At 37.2% G+C, this 14,194-nt stretch overlaps 1 protein-coding gene across 4 annotated transcripts in view; it reads left to right on the top strand.

Moving 5' to 3' along the window:
* The first annotated feature begins 1,714 nt into the window (after positions 1-1,714).
* Robo2 (roundabout guidance receptor 2) overlaps positions 1,715-14,194 on the top strand; it is a 1,555,468-nt gene continuing 1,542,988 nt past the window's right edge. Inside the window, exon 1 of one of the 4 annotated variants that reach the window (XM_006523038.4) lies at positions 1,715-2,086. The gene's annotated coding sequence lies outside the window, so the exon portion shown is untranslated. Of the gene's footprint in view, positions 2,087-2,655; positions 2,961-14,194 lie in introns of those variants that run through there. The other 3 variants (NM_001358490.1, XM_030249139.1, XM_030249140.1) reach the window with 3 other exon arrangements.

Below are 14,194 nucleotides of genomic sequence, written 5' to 3'. Positions count from 1 at the left end.
TGTGCAACTGGTCTGTGAACCCCAAGATTTCACAGGCCATTGCAAGTTCAAACACTATTGCACATATCAAAGCATACAATGGAACTAGAAAATATCATGCTTGATAACAGTCTGTTATTTTAAGAAATGAAAGTGAAGTTTAGTAAACCTTAAGATAACAATTGTGAAAAATTAAAGGGAAAACAACTCCTATTTAGAAACTTGCATCTATAGATAAAAGTTTAAGGGAAATAATTAACTTTTTGCAAGTAATAATACATTTGTATGATATTTCTATTTTTAAATTGCTGATCATAGAGATTTTTTTCAGTGGGCAGAAATATAAAACATCTGAGGGAAATCATCTCAAATAAGGACAAGTAGAGTATTAATAATCAAAAGTTGAAAATGTATCTTTTGACTATGCAAATCAAAAGAAGATTTATAGCTACATATGCACTGGATATTGAAAGGTTACTATGATATTATTATGCCAGAATCAATAAGTATTCAGTGCAGAAAAGACACATATCATCTTTGAGTGTTAAGTGGGAATATCACTTGTTACACATAGAATGAATATGTTTGAGTGTGTGTGTGTGCACATGTGTGTGCGTGTACAAGTGTACATACATAAAGACAGACAATCAAAATGCTTCTTTTATTAACTGTTATTTCTTTATGTTTGAATAAACTTTACTTTCATTGCTATTTTTATTTATCTGTGATCTTTAATGTGTAATACATTTTAGTGGAATTGGATTTTATTCAACATTAGTCCTTGAAATGAATGTGATAGTTTACTAAGCCCTTTTGCACTGCAACAAGACTCTGTCCACCCTGGGCATCTTGGAAGAACTTATATCAGGTTGCTTCATAGAGGAGGAAACTCAACTGACTTGTGGCTAGAAAAAGATTATGAATATTTTGAGCATTATATGATTTGTGTAATTTTGATGGCTGACTGTACTTTCATAAGTACTCAACACAGTTAGGATACACTTGGAAGACTGTTATTTGGTATGCTTTGCTATTCACAAACCTCAGCGTTTTTTTGAATATTCATTCCGTGCTTGATACATATTTGTTGGTAGTTCCATTATCCCTATTAGTTCAACTAGTCCGTGCTTTCTAGATGCTAGACAACGTTATGCTCACTATATGGGTTGTGAAAACTCCCAATTTACATTAAACAGCCTGAAAGAGTTTCTCTGACCTTGAATAAATGGCTTATTATTCACATCTTTAAAAAGGTAAAGTCCTGAAGCTAATCCCACCTTACTGAATTTTGTAAGCGCTAACTGAATAAGGACATGAGTTGAAGACGCTGATTCCCAATGCGCATTTCCCCCAGGAATCTGCAGGGTAGTCATTAGAAGCTACAGGGTTCAGGTTCAAGTCCAAAGTGCAATCTGTGTGTCAACACAACAGATGCTCTGAAATGTATACTTCTCCTTGAAGTTTTCAGCCTTACAGTCTAGCAAAGTTTGCAATGCTGCGTATAAACTACTGTTAACCCAGAGAAAGAATACCGTTTTCATGTATTTCTTTGGTTCTTGAAGATTTGTGGAGATATTTAGGAAGGGGTTGTGTTGCCTGGTGATCAAACAGAGATGCCCAGTCACGCGTGACTGAAGGAATTTTGGATGCTGCAAGGCTATAGTTAATTGCTCCTCTATCCCGTTTTCCCTGTGGCTGCAACGCAACTAGGATTTCTGCAGATCTGTTTTGGGGACTCCAGGTAGAGGGTGTGTAGAAAGCAGATCTTGGGAACATCTCCAGTGTGGGAGGAGCCCGGAGCTTACCCTTAGCACCACGGACAGAGCACTAAAACCTCGGAGAGAGGCGGAGAAAATCAGGCTCGCCTCACGTGGGGAGGAGGGAGCTCTGTAGCTGACAGGCTGGGAGGAGAGGAAAGAAAACGAAGGAGGAGTGCTCTGGGCGGGGAGTGGAGAAACAAAAATCTGGGCGCATTTAGAGCATCAGGTCCTGGGGGTGTTGTTCAGCTGCAGTGCACTCTTAATTCAGGCGGACCCTGCCTGAGTTGAGTTTCTCAGCAGATTGTCAGTCCCTGTTGGAGCAGACTGCCATCTAGACCTGACTCCTGGTGAGTTAAGCTGAGAGGTGTATGCTTTGGGGGGTCTTGAGCTAGGGGCCTGCTGGTCCTTTTTCTTTTTTTCTTTTTTTTTTTTTTTCACAGCTGATTTTATTTACCGATGTCAAGGACGTACTTGGTCTTGACAGAGAAGCTGGGGATAAGGGGGCAGGGGGTGGTGTTGATCTTCAGGCAGAAATTGGATGAAATTCAATTCAAATAAGTGGGCTTGAGAAAACATCCACGAGGGTAGGCATTTAGTGTGTGTGTGTGTGTGTGTGTGTGTGTGTGTGTGTGTGTGTGTGCATAATAAGATAAATAAGCTCTTAGGACAAAAATTCTGGCCACCCATTCTGCCCGACTATCATCTTGCTCCGTGCTCAATTTTTGTCAAGTCAAGGCATGGGATTAGAAAGCCATGGGAAAGTATATTTGGGTGTAAGAAGCAACAGGGAAATGTGACCTACCTTTGCGCCCAGGAGTGTGCTCCCTTGCCTTTCTATTGATTGACCTGGGTTCTCTTTTTCCTTTCCTTATCCTTTCTGTACTTTCTCTGAGCTCATTAAAGGGAACTTCAGTCTCCCAGATAGGCTTCACATGTGACGGCAATTTAGCTTAAAAGCCATATTGATTCACTCCATCTCCTCTTCATCTTCTCTGTTCCAAAACTGGTACCTTTTTTTTTTTTTTTTTTTTTTGAGGGGGGCTTAGGGAGGAGTTGAAAACATAACTTTGAAGAGGATGACTTACGGAGAATGCTTTTCTCCTCACTTTGGAAATCTTTGGCTACAAGAAGAGTGGTGAGTTCACATGAAAAGGAAGGCGATTTATCATCCTGTGAAGGTCTCCGAGAAAGGATTAATGGGGTTTTCAGGAATTCCTTCTGGTATGGGCAATTCTCCCGGTTAACCTCAGTATAGGTTTATTTTATACCTGCTTCAGTGTGCCTTTAGTGTGTGTGTGTGTGTGTGTGTGTGTGTGTGTGTGTGTGGCAGAACATGCTTATTTGTGAAAAGCAGAATTCTTTAGGTATTTCAAAGTTAACTTGGTTTAGACGGTGCATGGTACAGTAATAGTAATAGCTCATCGTTGTGAACACAGAAGGTTGTGTATTTTGGTACAGTTTTTTAACTTCCATTATTGTTTCTGTTATGTAGCCTGGGCCTCTGTTTCTGAATTCAGTATTTATTTGTACCCTGTGGTGAATTACCTGTCAGTAGAGTTTATGAATGTTTCACTTGTCCGGTGGGCTACCACAAAAATTAGTAGCAGTGAGGTATACAACTTTCTCATTTATCCCAGACATGGGGGTGAGATTTAAAAAATCTTCCAGGTATTTGATAAACTTTCTCTCTTGTGAAGGATCACTTGACACTTATTAGCACTTCTAGAACGTTCACAACCCATACAGGTGCACGCAGAGTTCACTCATGCAGAGCCTTCGTACTCTACTCATTCCCCTTCAGGCCACCTGGATCAGGGCTGCACCTGAGTTAGAAATTTCCAGTGCAAACATCTTGCTTCTCCATCTTGTGGAAGTTTTGGGAAACAGAGATATCAGTTCGATCTTGAACATGAGAACTGGATCCTGGAGGAAGGAACAACTGTTTTAAGTTTAATGAATGCCATGTTTTAACGCAGGAATGTATTCAACTTCAATTTTAGGTCTTTTCCAGAATTTACACACACTTTTAGTTTAGACTACCCCAAGAAGAATTTAAAAGCATGATGGCTGAAAGACAATTTTCAAGTGTTCTCGGTATTTAACTGATTTTATCTTTTGACAGAGAAGACTTTGAACACAAATGTACAGAAGTATGTCTCATAGCAATGTTTTTCATCTTCAAATGGCTCCGAAGTCCCTAAGTGTCAATGTGTCCCCTTAAAAGAGGTAGACTGAAAGGCAGTCTCAATGCTTACTCAGAATATGCATGGGGCCAACGCTTGTCCTGTGATCCAGAAGGCAACCCACATGTCGATGTGTTTAAACTACCCAGAGTGAACTATAAATACAGATACAACTTGCTGTAAGAGCAAACTTCAGCCTTCAGAGTGAGTTGTTCCCGAGAGTCCTCAGGCACATTGTCAGAAGCTGCATACTTCATGTTAGTTTTTAAAGGAGACTGGCTTTAGTTTTTAAGTTGTGACCATGTTTATCAAAAATAAAGTATGAGTAGTTTGGTGCCTAATACAAATAGCTTCAAAATAAGCTTATTTTAACTATTAGGGGAGGAATGAAAATCCCATATAGTTGACTCCTCATTTTGTTTATTTAATTTTTACTATCTGGTAATAGTGACTCTCTCTGTGTCTCTGTGTGTGTACATCTGAGTGTGTTCTAAATGTTCATATCATAGGTTGGAGCTCAGTAGTTAAGAGTTCTTTCTGTTCTTGAAGATCAGGGTTCAGTTCTCAGCACCTGCATTGGCTTGTTAACAGCCACTGTAACTACTCTTCAAAGGAGTCTATTGCTCTCTTTTGGCCTTTGCAGATCATATATATGACTACACACACACATACATACACACACACACACACACACACACACACATGTACATGAACAAATAAATATTTAACTTAAAAGATTCCATATTAATTGTTAGAAAGTTAGTGAATTTTGAGAAGGTTGTAGCTGTTGGTGTATTCTATGCTCAAAAAAAAAAAAGACGTTGTGGGTTTGTCAATTATAATGAATACGAGACTGAGAACTTATTAAAATCTCATAGACTTCAAAAATTATTGTGAGAAGTATAAATTCAATACATAGACATGTGGTGATTAAATAGAGGCTGTGCAATTTTTTGCATCTGATTGTAGAATTTCATGCAAACTCACGAGTAGGTATTCTCAAATGAGTCAGTATAATTAGTTCTCTGGCTCCTGGCCATTTGACCTAATCCTTTCAGGATGACTTAAAACATTTTTTTTCTGGAATCTTAAAATCTTATCTTTCCTCAGATCTTGTACAATATCTCAAGTAGGGCATTTGGATGCTGGCATTATTTTATATTTCTGAGAAGGAATCCATATCCAAGTGCCTTATTTCTGTTCCTGTGTGATTCATTCAGATACATATTAGCTGAGATTTGAAAAAAAATATGGAGAAACTCTAAATACATAAGTTTAGTTTTCAGGAAAGACTGTGGACAGTGGTACATCTTTATTTCGAAGTTTATCTTTATTTAGAAATTATTTACCTAGAATATAACTGAAAAAGGGAGACATGCATATACTTTGATGTGATAAAACTAATAGTGCCTAGTCGTCTCTGTTCTGCATACCATCAGAATAAAGATTAGAAATTATGTGTAAATTCCAAAAAGAAAATTTGGGGACCAATAAAGAATATGCTTCTGAGCTCCCCAATAAAATCGAGGGAATTTGACAGCTTGGTGTGAGTGAGTGTGTGTGTGTGTGTGTGTGTGTTTCCATATCTGGTTAAGGCTGCTGTAGAAAATAATGATACTGATTCACTTGCTGCAGTATTTGAACAAGTTTAGACATAGACTGTTAAGGTTCTGTGGTCCCACGAAAATGATTGCAGTTACTACTCACCTCTCAGTTTATCTGACCTACTTTCATAACACTGTGTGACTGAGGTGTGGTCCTGCCATGGTGACAGTGAAGGTGAAGCACAAACATTTGTGATGAAAACACAAAGTTCTCTCTCTCTCTCTCTCTCTCTCTCTCTCTCTCTCTCTCTCTCTCTCTCGTGCCCACTGAATAATGTTTACATGGAAAATTTGAAACTGAATTTTTTCACTGTTTTTAGAAAGTGCCTAGTGGTTTCCACATAGATCACATTAATGTAAGTAAACTAGACAAGACAAGAGAAGAAGAGATGGAGGAGGATTAGACTTATTCTCTCAGATCTATGCTCTTGTTCATTTGAGATTTCGTTAACCCTCTCTGAAGTAGTATTGCAAGCATGAAGAAGTATTACAAGGTATTCAATGCATAAAATGTATGGAAATCTGTGCAATATAGTGTTGGTTAACCATCATGGGCTTCACCTAAGCACTTTCAGTGTGAGATATCTTTGTGTGAGTATATTTGAGGCAGTATTTAAGAATAATTAGGAACAATAGGGGGAAATCGAGGAGCTACGACATTGACTTTGACCAAGACTTTATTCTTTGTGTGTGGTTGATGCTAAGCAATTGAAGCCAGGACCTCATGCATTACATTTAGACTGTAATTCTTGGAAAGAACAATTTTGTAACTTTTGGCTTGCTGAATTTTTCTCTTTGTTGCAAACCAAGCATCTAAAGTGGATGGGTGAATCAAGTCGTACTTGAACTCCAGAGTTTTCCACTGAAAAGACTATGCATGTCGAACCATGTTTTTCTTGAGGTATTAAGGTTGAACAGAGAAATGGTAATAGCTAAGTCAACAAGTGTGAAACCTTTTAGATTGAATGAGAACTTTGCTAAGTTTAGGTGACAAAATGACTCCCTAGAAAAAAAGAACTTGCCCTGCAAACTTCACGACTAGAATTTAATTCCTGGATCCTATACGGAAAGGAGAGAAAGAGACTGTCCCTTCACTCCTATGCAGGCTATGGCATACACGCACATGAACACACATGCACACACACACAAATTATGAGGATTCAACATTTAAAAATAAATTATAGTATGTTTATCTGTCATCACATGCTGGTTCCTTCTATATTAAAGTGTTCAGGTGAATTATGTATGTGAGAGGCGCAGCACATCAGGATGGTACCTAATACATATTTTTCCTGCTTTCATCCATGAGTTTGGAGAGGTGCTTTACAATTATCTTCATCCTCAAATTCAGAGTCAGCCTTGCATATACCTACACTCATCTTCTACTCTTAGTCTGGTATTTTATAAACAAGACACCACATAACATTAAAATAAGTATTTTCACAATGATTATTATTATTATGTAGTACCAGGGAATAATTATCAGATGTAGGATGCAGGACAGTACTACATCAGTAGAAAGACAAACATTTATTAAACAAGAGAAATGCTCTCTTTTTCTCTTCGCCATTAGGAATTTTCTACTGGCATTTGGTCAGCAATTACATGAGAGTTTCTTTTTCTGTTTGCATAAGATTCTATTTGTGGTAGTGTAATTCATGTCTGGATTTTGACCATTTAACATGGAAATAATGGATACTGGATTAATGATTTAGTTTGAACAAATGGGAAGAAATGGACATGTCTTGAAAATTATGCTTTGAAAGTTTTTGTGTCTACTGAACACAGAATCATAAAGCAATGTCTGAGGCTTGGGTGCCTTTAGCCATCTCCCTGGCCCACATTAAGTTCCTTATGGATATGTAATTGGTCTTCTTGAAAAATATTTGACTCTCCTTCACATTGTCTGGGTTAAAAGGATTTTATTTCAGGCGTAACATTTCAGGTCAGCAACTACTCTGTTCATAAGAATACTTACATGAAGATGTTCTTCCATCAGGTATGTAGTGGTTATTGGGTAACTGAAATGGGGTTACAGAGAAGGGAAATTTTCATTCTGGACTATAAATGTATATATTCCTATTGACAAGACAATGATGGTACTTATAAAACTGCAGCTCAGAGGATAAATAAGAAAGACATAATACCCTTCCAAGGGAAGTCTTGTTTCTGATCTATCACTTCCTCTCATCTGTCCTTGAGTATTTTCTTAAATTTGTTAGGATAATATTTATTGCTTCTACTCACATAATGATGTATTGGCTTTTCACTGTTGCTGTGACCAGTTGTCAACAAAGCAAAACTCACTGTCTTTAGATTTTTAAAATCAGAATACCAATACTTGCTCATTACAGTTCATTTTATTTTATGTTATTTATTTTTAAATGCTATTTACTTGTGCATATGTGTGTGTGTGTGTGTGTGTGTGTGTGTGTGTGTGTGTGTGTGAAAGAGGGGGGAGAGAAGCATGTTCAAATGCATACAAATACAGAGGCCCTAGGAAGGTGATGGATTCATTCAAGATAGAATTACAGGTGATTATAGAGGTTATGAGCTCTCATTTCTGCAACTATAATTCTGGGTTGCATGTTTGGTCACCTAAACAATCTAGTAGAGCAACTGACTCACGTTGAGGTTAAATAATTGAAATAATCATTGAGGACATTTGTTTAATCTGCCACTGATTCTACTGATGTCCTTTTAACCTCAAGCCCCCAAATTAATTGCTTCCTATGGAAAAATAATATATCAGGAACAATAAAAGTTTTAGATCTTTTTTGAATATATTAATGTTTAAGTTTTCTAGTAACAATTGATAATTATAAATTTATATTCATAAATTTATCAAATGAATACTTACTATTTGCAATCAAACAGCCAACTTAAGAAATTAATCTCATTATTTATCTATGTTAACATCTAAATCACTTAGCTATATATTGCCAAGTATCCTGTTGTCCTTATTTATTTATAAAGCTTTATACTTTCCATGCCATACCTGCATCGTGACCACAAAAGTTTATTTTGTCTTTTAAGCTTCATAGAATCCAGACCTCACAGGATTTCTGGAGTTGAGCAATAATAATTAGTTCACTTCACACATTAACTCAGTGAATATATTTTCTGATGAGTTATATGGCCATGTGAATTGTATTTAATGATAATCATGTCATCCTTCCAAATACTCCGGTAACCCCACAGAGGACCATTGTGTAAGATGGATGCATTTTCCTTCTGTGCTATTGTTCTCAAAATGAACTTGAAAATGCCCTACTCAGATTAATTGAATGCAAATGAATTCATGTTTCCTCACAATTTTGTCATTCATTTTTCTTAAAATTATATTGTAAATAGATGTGACATGCTTTATGGTTGTTGTGCAAAGAGCATCGTCCTTCTTAAAAGCCTTGTCATTTGTTAAAAAGAAACCATTAAGAGTAAAGTAAATTATCTTATCTGATCACAGTGGTAGCACTGACCTTCAGACAATAAATTCTATGACCAGTAGAACAAATGAACTATATTTGAAGTGGTGAAAATTACATAGAAAATTTATGTTCAGATACAAAACTATTATAATTATGACAATACACCTACATTTTTGTCTTTTAACTTTAATAGTAGTTTTACATTGGATTGCCACATTACACTGTCTCCTTGCTTTACAGAAATTCTAATATCCAAAAATTATAAGCTACTTTAATTTCTTTTCATACTTATTTCTTATGGCATGAGAAATATTTTGAGTATTGAACTCAAGAAAAAAGACATTTGGTATAGCATGAAATTAAAGAAAGTTGATCCTTAATCATCATTTTGATAAGAGACAGAAATCTCTTAGCAAATACAGAATCCCGAGGATACACTTGTTGAGGGAAGATAAGATCGGACTATGGAATGTGGGTGATGTTTAAGTAATTTCTATTGATAAAATTACAAAAATTTCCTGTATAATTTTAGCTCCCAGACCCAGAGTTGCAGAAACTGTAGCGTTGCGGAAGCTACTCCTCCAGCCATGTTATTCTGATGAGCAAATACTTCAACTGAGTTTTCAGCCATCATCAGTAAGAAGGATGGTGGTAGGCTGCCTGTACACATGGCCCTCTTTAGCAGGCCAACTGTCACTCTCACCACCCACTTCACTGAGAACATATGGTGTTACTTCAGTTGCGGAAGGAAGTGTGTGTGGACATGTCTCCAAGTGGAGAGCTGATGGTGATCTTCCTCTTGTTGCTCATGCCACCAACTGTCTCTCACTCATTATCCATATCCTACATCAAGGGTAGTATGTGTAGCAAGTGAGGCTGTTATTAATTTTTTCTCTAGTAAATCATAAGACTGACTGGATGTTATCATTATACATTTTGTAAAAGCAAGTAGCGTAGCGACTTTTTAAAGGACAGGAGTAAAACATATTTTCAATCAATCAAAACCCAACTTGCAAAGATTCTATAAAAAGAAATAGCAAAGACATGGGAAATGTAATTGGGGTAAATTGTATAAAATAGTTGATCAGTACACTACAAAGAGATTTTTGCAAGCACATGGAGGAATTGATGAGACCACATGATTGGAATGAAGCACTATTTAATACAGGATGATTTATTTAATACAATAGTCTAAAATATTGAGATAGAACTTAGGATTTAAGCATTGTGAATTCAAAATTAGGAATGGGAGTGAATGCATTTTAGAATGGTCATGGAACTCATATACACAAAGCTTGTCAGATCTGCATTCTGATTAGAAGCATACTTAGTGGGTTTACTGCCTGGTTTCATGTGTCAACTTGACACAAGCTGGAGTTAGCACAGAGAAAGGAGCCTCCCTTGAGGAAATGCCTCCATGAGACCCAGCTGTAAGGCATTTTCTCAATTAGTGATCTAAGGTGGGAGGGCACATCGTGGGTGATGCCATCCATAGGCTGGTAACCCTGAGAACCATAAGAAAACAAGCTAAATAAGCCAAGGGAAGCAATCCAGTAAGCAGAACTCCTCCATGGCCTCTGCATCAGCTCCTGCCTCCAAGTTCCTGTCTTTTGTGAATCCCTGTCCTGATTTCCTTTGGTAAGGAAGATCAATGTGGCAATGTAAGCTGAATAAACCCTTTCCTCCCCAATATACTTCTTGGTCATGATGTTTTTTGCAGGAATACAAACCCTGACTAAGACATGGGTTCACACTGGTGTAGCACTTAGGCAGGATTTGATAGAAGTAATATACCTATATCTATATCTATCTATATATCTGTCACACACACACACACACACACACACACACACACACATATCAAGGGATATGAGAGAGAGAGAGAGAGTGGCTCCAAATGAGATAATGGCACTTGAGAACACTCTTGGGATATTACTTGACATTTTTTATTATCAGGTTTGTTGCATTTTTATTTTCTAAGTGCACTTCAGCAGCAAAGAAAAAAAATGAGGATTTTTTCCCCCCTCTGGCTATTTCATCTTATATGTTCTGCATCATCTTTTCTCCTAGCTCTGGGGTCTATTGTTCCTGTCATCAGGGCAAACTCTTGAGAGCCAGGAAACATCTGAAAATTTCATATTTCATGACCAGCCACACATGTATGCACATGACCACTTGCTAAAGGGTGCAAGGAACCTCGTAGCCTGGAGTGGGTTGAGATGAGACACAGTAGGCCTCTCATGTGGCTTTAAAGACTGGGGGTCTCCAGATGTTCTAACTCTCTAACTGTACTGAACCACTGATGATAACTTCCAAAAGGTCCTCAAAACTTTCTTGCTCTTTCTGAGGGTAAAAAGCTGCTGACAGGCCATTTACACCTGCAGTCTAATAGCAGGAGGGAGGGAGGGATGGTGATTAAGTAATGTGCCCTTTGTTCTCTTCTCAGCAGGGGCTGTGCTGCTCTAACTGCTAGTAGAAGTCACAGGAGAAAAAAGGGACACTGAAAAGTCATTATAACTTTGTTACTAAGGTGCAGAAAGTTCTCTAAGAAAAAAGAAAAAAAATGAATGAATAAAAAAGGGGGTAGAGAAAATTCTTCTTCTCTTTGTTGAAGAAGTTTTCTGTTGACAAAGTTCTTTGGCTCAGTTCTTCTTTGTCCTCAGCACTTATATATCTATCAGGATACATACATGATCACATGTCAAAAAGTTCATCACAAATTCACACATAAAATCAAATCATAAATTGAAATGGAAGTTTACAACAGCGAATGTTTACATGCATATCCATTAGGAGTAATTATCTGGCTAAACATCCATCACCTGTCACAGCTACCCCGGTTCACTGAGAGTGAAAAACCATAACTAAGCTATTAGTGAAGTATAGATAAACCTAGTCATTATTTTACCTTCTGTCCTAGCACCTAGAATAAATCATTAGTTCCCTTTTCATGACCTTTGGTTGACAGCAAAACTGGTAACTTGTTACTGTATAACTGTGAACCCCATAACACATGTATCAAGTAAACATTTTAAAATACAAAGAACAGTAAACCATTGACAAATGATATTTACACCAATGGGGGTGAGATGAACTTTTTAAATCTTAGTAATAAAGAAATGCAGGAATGGTGGAACCTTTTACCAATTTAAAAAATTGCCCCCTCTTCATTTGTTCTTTGGGATTTTCATATAATATAGTTTCTATCATATTCTTTCCAGTTCCCCAATTTCTCTGAGACATCCTTTCTCATCCATTCCCATTTAACTTCATATCATTTCTGTTTATTTTCTTTTTCTTTAGTGTATGTGTATATAAGTAATACACACATACACACAAGCACACACAGACACACACACACACACACACACACATATATGGAGAGAGAGAAATTTTGTGGATATAAATGTAAAAGGTAGCCAGGTGTGATGGCGCACACCTTTAATCCCAGCACTCGGGAGGCAGAGGCAGACAGATTTCTGAGTTTGAGGCCAGCCTGGTCTACAAAATGAGTTCCAGGACAGCCAGGGCTATACAGAGAAACCCTGTCTCAAAAAACCAAGAATAAACAAACAAACAAACAAACAAACAAATAAATGTAAAAGGCTCTTAGAGGAACTGGGACAAGGGAAACATCATAAAAATATATTTTATGAAAAATCTGGATAAAATACCTCATTATATAAATGAATAAAAAGGATTTCCCTTGATATGAAAACAAAAGCAAGCAAACAAACAAATAGTAAAAGGAAAAAGCCACTAAAAACATGGGGTCTGACTTGTATTGGCCTGAACATAGGGCCTGTCCTAGAGTGTAGCTGGTAGAACAACCTATTGAAAATTGACTTTTCCTGCCTCAGAAGCTATCATCTTTGAGTAGCTTCTTGGTTAGGGTAGCCCCTTCTTCTCTTTCTCTTTAGGTCTAGCATGAGCTTGTGCAAGTATTGTGCATACTGACATAGACTCTCTAAGTTCATATGTTTATCTACCCTCTGATCTGGAAAATCCTGTGTGTCCTCAATCACTCTTAGCTCTTAATCCATTTCATCACCTCTTTTACCTTGATCACTCAGTCTTAGCGGGAAGTCTCTGACAAAGACACTCCATAAAGACTCCTCTCTCTGTAATTTGTTCAGTTATGTGTCTCCAAACTAATGACTATCTACTGTAAGAAAAGGCTTCTCTACTGATGGTGGGTTGATATATTGTTTGTGGGGGCGTAATGGTGTTAGTAAAAGTTATGTTATTGTTTTTTCACTTAGAAGAATGATAGTAGTAATAGCTCTCCCCTCCCCTGGAACTTTAATCTATTTATTCTCAGGTTCTTGACCACATATGACAATATGAGATATGTGTTCCATCTCAGGGAATGGTTCATAGATAGAAAAGAAGTGGTGGGTTATTTCCATATCTTTCATGCCACTTTTTCACCTGTGGACATATCTTCCTGACATCATTATTATAACCTGCAATATTTGTAGCTGAGCGAGGTTGGAGCTTACTTTTCTTCTGTAATAGCATGTCTAGCACCTTCTAGCACTATGAATCCTAGCTATGAGAGGTGAAACATTCAGAAAAGTACAAGCTAGATTTCTCCATATTCTATGCCATAAATATGCAGTGTTATCAGCCTTGGGGGTTTAACAAGTTGTGGAGGATATCCAATAGCCTGTAATATTTGAGACAGGGGTATCTATAATCCCTCTTGGTTCAGTAACTCAGGAAGATATAACCCATTCTTGGTAATATGGGTTTTGTTTGGTAGTATACATACAATGTCTAAGTAAAATAATGTCTTCCCCATTATATAGTGACTTCATTAAAAATTTTTATATATGTTACATTGTATGTTTTAGGAATCTCCTGATTTTTTTTTTATCTTTGTGAGAATGAATGTCTATAGAAGCTAGGAAATCAGAAACAATACAAGTGGAGAGATTTTCATGGGCAGAGTGTGGAGCTTAATAGTAGAGAATATAAAAGTGGAAGAGTAAATGAGGGTGAACGACATAAATAAAGATGGGGAGCAGGGAGGCAAGGGATATGAGGCATGGGAAAGGGAAAAAATTTAGTGTGTAAGAGTATCCCAGAAGAACACTTGTCACTTGGTAAGTTAATTAAAAAATAAAATTAAAATTAAGACATAAACCAACAAAAAAGGAAGGAAAGTGAAAAGAGCTGGGTTAGAGGTCATTGGTAGAATGCTCACACAGAATGACTGGTTCAAGTCCCGGTCTTGT

The sequence above is a fragment of the Mus musculus genome, chromosome 16 (genome assembly GCF_000001635.26).
Source record: "Mus musculus strain C57BL/6J chromosome 16, GRCm38.p6 C57BL/6J".
Taxonomy (NCBI): Eukaryota; Metazoa; Chordata; class Mammalia; order Rodentia; family Muridae; genus Mus; species Mus musculus.
The sequence above is the reverse complement of the archived record's forward strand: the minus strand, read 5'-3'. Positions and strand labels throughout refer to the sequence as shown.